The sequence below is a fragment of the Rana temporaria genome, chromosome 5 (genome assembly GCF_905171775.1).
Source record: "Rana temporaria chromosome 5, aRanTem1.1, whole genome shotgun sequence".
Taxonomy (NCBI): Eukaryota; Metazoa; Chordata; class Amphibia; order Anura; family Ranidae; genus Rana; species Rana temporaria.
The window spans coordinates 294,773,494-294,785,426 of record NC_053493.1 but is presented as its reverse complement, the minus strand read 5'-3'; the positions used below and the strand labels follow the sequence as shown (position 1 = coordinate 294,785,426).

At 44.8% G+C, this 11,933-nt stretch overlaps 1 pseudogene; it reads left to right on the top strand.

Moving 5' to 3' along the window:
- Positions 1-430: 430 nt before the first annotated feature.
- LOC120942226 lies at positions 431-559 on the top strand (annotated as a pseudogene).
- The last annotated feature ends 11,374 nt before the right edge of the window (positions 560-11,933 follow it).

Below are 11,933 nucleotides of genomic sequence, written 5' to 3'. Positions count from 1 at the left end.
CGAAGCACCCCGCTCTCTCACCTGCTGAGCCGCCTGACCACAGAGCTGAGCGCTTTCTCACCTGTGGAGCAGCCTGCCTGCCCACTCACCCGCATTCTCGGGGGGGAATTGCCCCCCCTGGACCCGCCCCTGCAGTGAGTTTAACAAGCATGCTTTACTGCATATACAGACAGATTTTACTGTTGTGGGTTTAGTAACACTTTGTGAAAGCATGGCTAAAAAATAGTTTTTAGATTAGATTTAAATGAGTCTAGAGAAGATGACCATCTTTTCTTTGGAAATTAATTTTAGGTTTTTGAGGCATAGAAGAAGGTGGCTCAGTCTCCCATCAAGTGTAGGTGAGTAGAGGGGACACATACAGAAGACCAGTGTTTGAGGAGTTGAGGTTACGAGGAGGGGGGGTTGGTTACGTTTATAAAAGTTCAGACAGATCGCTTCTCGGCCTTTTAGCTAAGATCAAGTGTAGTATCTGTTCTTATCAGTTGCCAGTAGGTGGTGCTATGCTAACCATCCTGAGTACACAGCAAGGTGGAAAGGGATGGCGGTTGGCGGACGCTAAGCCTGCTGGCGTGGAGGTGGAGGCCTTCTGATTTGGACGGAGAGGCATGAGATCGAAGCTGAGGGGCCGGACCCCTGGTCTTTGGCCTGGATTTGGTGGTGCCTGCCCCGGTCAGTTGTTTGGGAGAGAACGCTTGCTCCTCCTTCCCCTTGGGGGGGAGAGGTTAGTATTTCCCGAATGTGATTAGGTGGGAGTGATGGGAGTGGGGAGAGTAGCCTGCTGAGGTGGGCTCTCCCTAATCTCTCAGAACTCCTACCTTCCTGGCTGGGAAGAGTGCTGCTGGTCCGGGCCGGGGGCCAGGGTCCATTGAAAAGCCTGTGGAGATAGTGCCCCTGGAGTGGCAGTCCAGGGGTGCCATACCTTGCACAAGTGTTTTGAGAGGGACACTTGCAAGTGTGGCACCTTGGTCACATCTCCACATACACTTTTTTACCACCTGCCTCTAGGGCCGAGCCTTTTGGCTAGGACCAGGGGAATTTTTGTTTCCTGGCCAGAGGGCCAGCCATCGTATTGCACGATGGTCACTTTCTACTCACATCTCCCACCTTCCTTCTCCCCCACTTTCTTTTTTATTTTACCACTTGTTTGTCACTTTTTTGTCTTTTTTTGTTGGTGCACTTTTTGTACACCTTTGTGTGTGATAAGTAGGGTGTCGGTGCTCAGGCCAGCCCTGAATGTCTTGGGAGTAGGTGGACATGGCCTCTGGCTTAGTTCGCCTGCTCTCATGGGGTCTCCCTTCGGGGGAGCCCCACCAAGGAGGATTCTGTTTCGGCAGACCCTACAAGGAAGTTGGGTCTGTGTCGGCTTCGGCTGCACGGACCACAGATTACCTCAGTCCCTGTCAGGAGCCTAACGCCCCGGGGGATCAGGGTAGGGCCCCTTTTCAGAGGGCCACTTGATGATGCACCCATCACAGTTTTCTGTGTATCACTCTTTATGTGTGTGCACATTTTTTCTGCACCGGGTGGAGTTTTTGGGTTGTGTTTTCCACGCCACAGGTTTTTCAATAGATAATGGGGTACCAAGACATTAAGAGCCTTATAGGTGAGCAAGAGGATCTTAAAGTCAATGGAAAACCTGACTGGTAGCTAGTGCGAGGACTCCAGGATAGGAGTAATATGATCACTTGTACCAGACCTAGTCAGGATTCTGGCTGCAGAATTGTGTTTATATTATAGCCGATTAATAGTGGATTTAGGTACACCAGCAAGTAGAGCATTGCAGTAGTCAAGTTGGAATCACACAATTGTATTGATCAAATTTTCAGCTACAGTGTATGATGACATAGGACGCAGCTGAGCAATGTTTTTTCAGATGTTCTGACATCACACGGGGGCAAATTTAGCCCCCATGGCCACTCCTCTCGTCTGAAACCATAAATAGTGATGTGTAGTTGCAAACTTGAGGAGCTGCATGATCGAATTGCGCTGAATGACCGGCAAAGTAGTGCTCTGAGATTTTGAGGCAGTTGACTACTATCTAACTCATGGGGTATGCACATATAAAGTGCGGCAACATCTACCGTGACTAAAATCGTGCCGTCCTGAAAGTTGACTGATTGTAACAGTCTGATGGTGTCCCCTGTGTTCTTCAAATATGAAGGCACCAGTCTGAGTAGGGGTTGAAGGTGGAAATCGACATATTTCCCTATCCTCGCGTGACAGTCGATCCCACTGACTATAGGGCAGCCAGGGGAATTGACCGGGTCCTTGTGGACCTTAGGGAGATAATAGATGGCCGGTGCAGCGTCACATTCCGCTCCCTATCATAGTATCAGGGACTTGCCCTCCAGCGTCCTCCATCCTTGTTTCTGAGGAAACAACAGTGTTCCTCTGTGTTTACACGCTGCCGCATGTCCCGCGCGCATGCATAGGCTGGCGCGCACACGTGCTTGCAGGTTTGGCGCCAAAAGCGCACTTTAAAAAACATTGCTGGACTCAAACACCTTGCTGCCTGATCTGCAGTTTTGGAGTGAAACTTACACTTGAAACCTGATCCTGAAACCTGATCCTGAATTGCTGATTGAACCTTTTGACCCGGCTTGCTGACTATCCGTATCTCTCTAATCCCTGACTCCGGCTCGTTTGACTTACCCTTCTGATTGGACCCACCGCTGCCAGACCTACCTGCTTGAACCACGACTCTGCTCCAGTTACCTGCTTTGAACTATCTGATTACCCGTTGTGACCCGGCTTGCCTGACCCTGCTGTTTCCTGCTTGTTACTAATCCGCTTGCTTTATCACCTTGTTGCCGTGTAGCCGCACCTTCTGTTTGGGTCACTGACCCTCTCCTCTGCTTCAGTGCCGTCGCACCTCCACGCCAGAGAGACTCAGCTACCTACAGCTCATCACCCCTACACCGGCACTCCTACACCGCTGTGCTCCGAGTCCGCTGTTCACACTCCAATGGCTCGTGAACCAGAGCCGTAAGAGAGGCCTCCTACAACCAGACTCTGACATGCCATGTACGTAACACATAGAATGCTGCGGAAGTGATGTTTTTTCGCCACCATCTTGCTACACCCCACACTCCTGGACAGTAAAGATAGAGTGAGAAGGGGGCAAGCGGACATCTTGTTACACCCACCGGAGTTTTAGATTTGAGACTTTTTTTCAACACAAAACTTTTTTTATATGCTTAAAGACAGTGGCCCAGATTCAAGAAGCACTTTCGCCCGCGCAACCATAGTTGCGCGGCGCAAGTGCTTACTTGCTCCGGTGTAACGAGTGCTCCTGATTCAGGAACCTCGTTACACCGACTGCAGCCTAGGATCTGACAGACATAAGCCTCCTTATGCCTTCACATCCCAGGCTGCATTCTTGCATTGGCCGCTAGGGGGGCGCGGCCATTGTGATCGGCGTATAGTATGCAAATTGCATACTACCACCGATTCACAAAAGTTGCGCGGGCCCTGCGCACGCAAGGTACGGAGTTTCCGTACGGCGACTTTAGCGTAAGGCTGCTCCTGCTAATAGCAGGGGCAGCCAATGCTAAAGTATAGCTGCGCTTCCCGCTCGTGAAATTTAAATTTCACGTCGTTTACGTAAGTGATTCGTGAATGGCGCTGGACGCCATTCACGTTCACTTAGAAGCAAATGACGTCCTTGCGACGTCATTTGCCGCAATGCACGTCGGGAAAGTTTCCCGACGGAGCATGCGCTGTTAGCTCGGCGCGGGAGCGCGCCTAATTTAAATGATTCCCGCCCCCGGCGGGATCATTTACATTAGGCGCCCTTACGCAGGGCTAATTAGCATAGCGCCCGTGCAATTTACGGAGCTACTGCTCCGTGAATCGCTGGGCAAATCGAAATATTTGCGTGGGCGCAGAGAAAAATCTTTGCTCTTTGCCCACGCAAATATTGCTCCAATCTACCTGAATCTGGGCCAGTATTTGGAAATCCGACGGACTGTTTAAATGTTAAATTTTGAAAGCAGCAGCAAACCTGATGACCTTACATGTTTGCTCATGTGACAAAACACCTCTGATTTTCACATTTAACATCTAAACAGTCCATAGGATTAAAAAACACTGGGCTAGATTCAGATAGAATGGTCTATCTGTATTCAGAAATAACTTGCGCCCTTAGTTACGGCGGCGTAACGTATCTGTGTCGGCGTAAGCCCGCCTAATTCAAATGTGGATGATGTGGGCGTGTTTTATGTATATTAACTGTGACCCCGCGCATTTGATGTTTTTTAAAAAATCCCAGTGCGCATGCTCGAAATTCCGCCGCAAATCGTCATTGCTTTCGACGTGAACGTAAATTACATCCAGCCCTATTCGCGAACGACTTACGTAAACGACGTAAAATCTTCAAAACTCGACGCGGGAACGACGGCCATACTTAACATAGTATACGCCTCATATAGCAGGGGTAACTATACGCCGAAAAAAGCCTAACGTAAACTACGTAAAAAAATGCGCCGGCCGGACGTACGTTTCTGAATCGGCGTATCTAGCTCATTTGCATATTCCTTCGCGTAAATCTATGGAAGCGCCACCTAGCGGCCAGCGTAAATATGCAGCCTAAGATACGACGGTGTAAAACACTTACGTCGGTCGGATCTTAGGGAAATCTATGCGTAACTGATTCTATGAATCAGGCGCATAGATACGATCGGCCGGACTCAGAGACACGACGGCGTATCTGGAGATACGCCGTCGTATCTTCTCTCTGAATCTAGCCCACTGTATGTAAGCATATAAGCTCCGTTTTGTGTTGAAAATAAGTGTGAAATCTAAAACTCAGATGGGTGTAACAAGATGTCTGCCTGCCCCTTCTCATTCTATCATTACTGTGCGGGAGTGTGGGGTGTAGCAAGATGGCGGCGACGGAACGTGACTTCTGGAGCATTCTGTGATGGGGAGCAGAATATGACAACACACCGGGACATGTTATTTCCAGGCGCACTTCACCTTGTTCTGGCCAGCGCTATCTTAATATCGGCCAATATCCTATGGGGCAGTATCTGAATTACAGGGATCTTGGAGAATGACCTTTGTGCAGACAGCACATGTCCCATTGGATATTCAGGGCTTAGGTTCCGCCAATGGGGAGGGATGAGTGGACATGTGGGTTTTTTTTCGTTTGTTTGCGCCCCCCCCAAAAAAATGTTGAGCACCAGCCACCACTGACCCCTGGAAGTTGAGACAGGGTCTGAGGGGACGATGGAAAGACCATAATGCAGATACTGTAGGCTGGAACTTGAGGGCACTGGTACCAGGTGAGTAGGGTTAAAGCTGGTCATACACTGTGGATGTGACAAGTTCAGCCAAAAGCTATATGGGGTCACAAGCATGGTCCAGTAACAGCTAGGCAGGATCAGAGCCAGGAAGAAGTCACAATGTGTGGGCAGTGAGGTACAAAGTTGATGGTCAGGAGCATGGTCAGAAGTCTGGAGATAGACAGCAAACATATGCAGATAAGGATAATGAAAATGCAGTTCAGGGAGAAATCGGGTCAATAACAGTATCAGGATAAGTATCAAGAACACAGGAGCAAGACTGAAGACCTTTCTGCAAGGATCTTGTGCAGATTTTAGGTTTAAATAGCCTGCGTTGTGGCAGTAGACATGTGCATATGTCCATGTGTGCACGTGCCTGTATGTGTGTGCATAGATGCATGTGCAGTTAGGTTTCTATGCCCACGAATTTCCTGACAATAATATTAAAGACAAATACATTGATTAATGAAAAAGTCAGAAAAAAGGTTAATTCATTGCCTAATGAGCAAGCAATTAGAATAAAAGCTTAGTTTCCTAATCTTTTGTCATTCATATGCAGTTTGTAAGCTCTTCCTATTTTTTGCCTGCAACAACTTCCAGTACACCAACACCATGGCTGTCCTGTGCCCATTATTTTATAGTGGGAGGGCTGGCACCTAAAAAAACATCCTTTATTGACCCTCATAAGCCTAGGTCCAAAGACTTGTGCAGTGCATTATGGTTAAATAGCATTATATTCAGCAAAATCCTGCGTTAGTTTGTAAGGATCACCAACAGCAAACAGGCACGACCTCCATTAAGCCCATGATCAACATGAAACCGGACCTCATCCTTATTTATGGTATCCTGGTATATTTGTATTAATCCTTCAATATAGAACAAAATAATTTTTTGATGGAAGAAAATAATTAGTTTTTTAGTGTGATAACATTTTTCAGATGTTTGTTTCTAAAAAACAGACCATATTTGATGGAAGAAAAAATTAGTATCGTATTATAAATGAACAGTTCACAATTGGAATACTGGCTGGTACATGGCTCTTATATAATGTGTTCCAATTTAGAATGAACACAAATAGATGCAGCACCTTGTTATATTGCCATTCTAATTCCTATTTTGTCACATTGTGAGTTACAGAATGTCATATGCTCTCCCAATTAGTGTATGATAAATCTTTTTACTATAGACAAAACATTGCAATGTATAGAAAGTTGAAACATGTCCAAGGTTATAATTACATTTGCAAATCTTTTCACAAATGTGTGTCCTGGGACTTGGTGCACATTTCCGCTTCCTTATTTTCTTTCAGGTGATCTCCAAAGGGCTATGAGCAAAATCAGCAGCTGAAAAAATGCTTAGTTATTTCTGTTTCTCAGCAAGAGTCTCTTAAGGGCAATTACACTGGGCACTGAGGAAATTAAATTGCTCATTTTGACACAGAATGAGCATAATTGCAGCAGACTTGCATAATTGATCATTTTCAAGTTAAGCAGTTTACAGTCTGAGTGGTTCTTGATCTCTGTGACTCACCTAGAGTGTTTGACCAGAAAAAATTGCATTTAGAGAGGTTAATTTGTTTTGGTATTTGTTTTTGTTTTTTTCATATGAGTATTGTTCTAATTATTCTAGATTATTTTATATACTTGGGCCAAAGTGCAGCTCCAGTACCACTTTCTAGCACAGAAATGGAGAAATTTAGGCGAAAATGATTTTGCAGTGAAATTACAAATTATGCTGCTGTAGAAACCTTCACTAAATCTCATTGGGCTACTTAGGTGATTTTTTTTTTTTCAAATTCAACACCCAAATTCACAAATCTTAGTTTCTCAAAAATCTATTAGTTTGGGCTACTTAGGTGAATTTTTTTCCTTCAGATTCAGCACCCAACATATTCACCAATCTTAGTTTCTCAAAAATCAATATATTTTTTTAAAAAAAGTAACAAAATACAGACTGCCCTAAAAGATAAAAAAATAATTGTTATTATGGTGTAATGAAATTAATGGAATGGTGGAAACTATATATGAACAAGAGTCCCTGCTTGCTATAACACAAGTGAACAATGCTCCACTCCATGCTATACTTTTCACTCATTCTCTCCTGGAGCTGGCTGTTCGTAATCGTGAGCAGCCACACATATAGCTTTAAAATATTTCAAAATAAGGAAGGGAGAGCTGCTCACCATAAAAGCTAACTCCTGATATATTGAAAATAATGCACAAACAGGTCACTTGGTGCCACACGGTTGTCTAACGCATTTCACCCCTCACAGGAGCTTAGTCATAGGGTATTTTTTCCTGAATCCCTTGTTCAGGAATTGTGCTATTTGTTTTATATCTATATATATGAACATCAAAGGCTCATCAGCACCAATACATCACTCTGTCCTTATATAAAGCAATAGTCCAATCACTCCAGCTTCACCAAATAAATTCAACAGAGGAGCCTCCACCTCCCAGTGTTAGTAGTGCATGTAAAGATGAGAGCAGCCAAATCCCATCCACTGGTACTGTAGATGTTAACTTGTAATCGACTTCAACACACCACTAGTGAAAGAAAGTGTCTCACACCCTCTATGCCACCTCACTCATCGCTATTTATTGCCTCTCATTTAAGATCGGCAAAAACGCTTATTGTTTCAAACCACAGCAAACAATTGTTCCCAGGGTCTTCTGAAAATGCAAGCATAGAGGACAGGGGCAATCCCCATAGCGTAACTCTGTTTCACATACTTTATTAAAAAAAAATTAAATTACACTCACAATGTATGTCATTGTCATCAATGTATGAAAACCACGTCTCATCACTCTCACCGGTTCAACATTACTTCCAGCCATCACTTTGATGTCCCTTCCTGACACCGAATAGTCATATTTTGACGTTTCTTCCTTAAACGTCAAGACATGACTATACAGTGACAGGAGTTGAACCGGGTGTGCAATGAGACGCGGTTTTCCTACAAACGGCCTGTCCCTGGCTTATTATTGATGTCCGTGTTTATAACATATACATTGTGAGTGTAATGTTAAAAGTTTTTGATAAAGTATGTGAAATGGAATTACGCTATGGGGATTGCCTGTGTCCTCTATGCTTGCTTTTTAGTGGACTCTGAGAACAATTGAACTGCTGTTTGCTGTGGTTTGAACCACTAAGCGTTTTTGCCGGTCTGAGATGAGAGGCAATAAATAGCGGTTAGTGAGGTGGCATTGGGGGAGTGAGACACTTGAAGTGGATTACAAGCTAACATCTACAGATGGCCAAGTACCAGTGGATGGGATTTGGCTGCTCTGATCTGTACATGCACTACTAACCAGTGGTGGCCATAATGCAGGGTGCATAGGCGCCACCCCCCTATCCATGCGTCCGTCCCCCTAATCTACATGCAAATCGCCGGACGCATGGATTCCAATTTTTTTTTAAGCAAGTAATTAGAGCCAGGGGCTCTAATAGGCTTCAAAAAAGGGTGGACTCGGGTTGCAGAGCACTGCGCCCCGAGCACACCCACTTGTGTGACAATGGCAAATGAATATTCGCTATTGTCACACTGATTCTCCTCCCTGCCAATCAGGAACCAGGTCCTGAAACCAGGTTCTTTATTGGCGGAAAGCAGAAGTGATCCTATTGGCGTAGGAGGAGGAGGGAGGAGAAGTACAGTCGCCATGATGCCAGAGTAGGAGACTCAGGGAAAGCCCCACTGACCCACCAGCTGCCACTGAGCCTTAGCCCATCCATCCACCCCTGGCCTCATCCCACAGCAGCCTCACATGGACTGTCGTTCTCCAGCATCATTTTTATGTGTGAGCCTTTCAGCCGCTCGGTTACTGTGGAGTGTGAGCAGTGTGGGAAGCGGGGGCTTAATGATAGGCTGGGGTGGAGAATGGAGCGGCAAGGCCCGGAGCTTGGTGTAAGCTGGTATGTGGCCCCTAGTCCTCGGGTCTGGCCTCACATTGCTGTGCTAAAGCCAGGTTCAGCCAGGACTGGGAGCTTAGAGGAAGCCTTGTCTCCTGGCGTCGGGAGTGCTCAGAGAGCCCGGCATGAGAAGGGAGCAGGGAATGTAAAAAGCCATCTTTGGAATCTGGATGTTTCCGCTACCCTGCCACCCAGGAGTGTGTGTTTTGCTGATTTCGTCAGGTTAATCTGGGGTAAGAACTTAGTACTTTTGACCATTGCACCTGGTGCAATGATCGGCATTTGCTGTTTAGCATTCTCAAAAATTCAATATCACACTAACTGTTAATACACATGTTGGACTTAAATCTTTAATCTCTGTGATGCTCTGTGATAATTATCTCAGTCCTCCAGTTGTAGGGTTATGGTGATATGTCGCAAAAGCACTTAAGAGTTACATTATAATTCCACCAACTGAGCACTACTGCACACACAAGTTTGTCAGTAGACATGTGCATATTTTGTTTCGGAATTTAGTTTTCGTCCGAAAAATACATTTATTTAGTTACTTCCGAAATTCGTTTTTATTAATTTTGTTTTGTTTAAAAAATGCATTCGTCTGAAAATCAGAATTCATTAAGGTCGAATCTGTCAATTGAAGACTTATGGTGTCCGTCGAATGTTCTAAGAAGATTCGACGAAGCAGCTAAACTGTACGATGCCGCAACCGTACATTTTGGGTCGAATGCTCCGCCCACAAGCTATAGTAGAATTCTAATGTTGTATGACTAGTAATAATTATATTTATTAATTATTGTTACTAGTCAACCAACATTCTTCTATAGCCTATGGGCGGAGCATTTAACCATAAATAGCCACTCGCCATTAGCTGTTTCGTCGAATCTTCATGTCTCTATAATGTCTAATCTTTTCTCTCTATGTCGAATAATCTTGGACCAATAGAGGTAGGTTAGGCACAATCAACCGCAGGTTCGATAGACACAGATTGCCGTTGTCACTGTCATGTCGAATCTTCTATCTATATCGAACTGTTGTCGCAACAAAATTATAAAAAAAGCACTTTTTATGTCAGATGTTTCGGATTTCGGATTCTGCGCATTTGTTATCATTTGTTAAAACGAATGCGAAAATTCCTGAAATTTGGATGAAAATGCGTTCGGATGAAAACGAATGTACATGTCTAGCTGTCAGCCGGTAGTCACTGCTGTCAAGTTTTAGGAGCTATCTTAGCCTTAAAAATAAAGGGCTATATTGTATATTGTGGGTGCATGTTTATGTAATGTGCATTGTAGCAGATAGATATAAATACATTTTTAACCTATGCTAAAGTAAACCCACATATGCATATGCATCAGTCATCCGATAGGGTGAATGAAAAATAGCTGTATCAACAAATATCTGAAACATATTTGAACGTGTATGTATTGTCTGTCTGTATCTCCAAATATGTAGCCATGTACTTGTGCTTGTTGACACTACTTTGGGATGTTCACATTAGAGCTGCCAACATTACATTGTTCACACTGGCCGTGTTAACATCATAGATCCTCATGCTGTGGATAATATATGCTCACAAGGCTGGTACTTATCTGCTCCAAAAAATCCCACTGTGGTAATTGCTTAACAATACAGATGATTCCTGTTTGCTTCACGTTCTCCAATGAACAAAACCAAACAAGGATAAGTGTATAGTGGTGCTCCAGAAAGGAGTTGACTAAGACATGCTACTCTACCATTCCTGCTGTTTTAAGGTAAGTGATGCAAATACTGCACCATTCTCTGAAATTACTGGGAGGGGTTACTTAGGGTGTTTTTGTTTTTCATTTGTGACTATTATTTGTGTATTTATTTTTATAATCTTATGTCAGGAAGAGCATGCCAGCAGACAAGATGGCTCCTCTGGGCAGATTCCTGTTCACGGCTCTTTACATGATGGGCTATTTAAACACTGGGCCAGTACTCGGGATCAGTGCTGTCTTATCTACAGCATTCTATGTGCCCCGAGACCCTGTGATTCTGCATCTGATTCCTGTTACTGACCCTGCTTGTCCTGACTTCTCCTTGAACTCTGCCTGCACTGAACCCGGTTTGTTTCCTGACCTCTGTTGATGCCTGCTCTGATTACTTCTGTACCACTGATCTGCTACTGACCCTGGCCTGCATCCTGACTTTGCCCTCACCTACACATCTGTACCTGATCACCCTGCTTGTGTATGAACCGGCTTGTCTGACTCTGCTACTTTTTACCTGCTACCAACCAACACCTCACCTGTTGGCTGTTGCCAGTACCAGCCTTTATTTGTCTGCTGCTCATCAGCTGCTGCATTAAGGGCCACTAATGACTTTCTCTGCCTGGCATGGGTACCTAGCAAAACCTACAGGCACTTGTGCCACTCTACACTCCAGCACCTCCTGTTCACTCTACCGTGTGTTTGTTATTTGTGTACTGTCAGGCCTCGTACACACGACCGTTTTCCTTGACAAAATCCATCAAGAAACTTGGTGGCAGAGCTTTTTTGCCGAGGAAAACGGTCGTATGTATGTTTTTCGTCGAGAAAACTGTTGTGGTTCTCGACGAGAAAAAAAGAGAACAAGTTCAATTTCCTCGTTGTGTTTCTCGTCTGGCTGGTTTACAACGAGAAACACATTCGTGTGTATGCTTAGAAACCCGCGCATGCTCAGAATAAAGTATGAGATGGGAGCGCACCTTCGGTAAAAGTAGCGTTCGTAATGGAGATG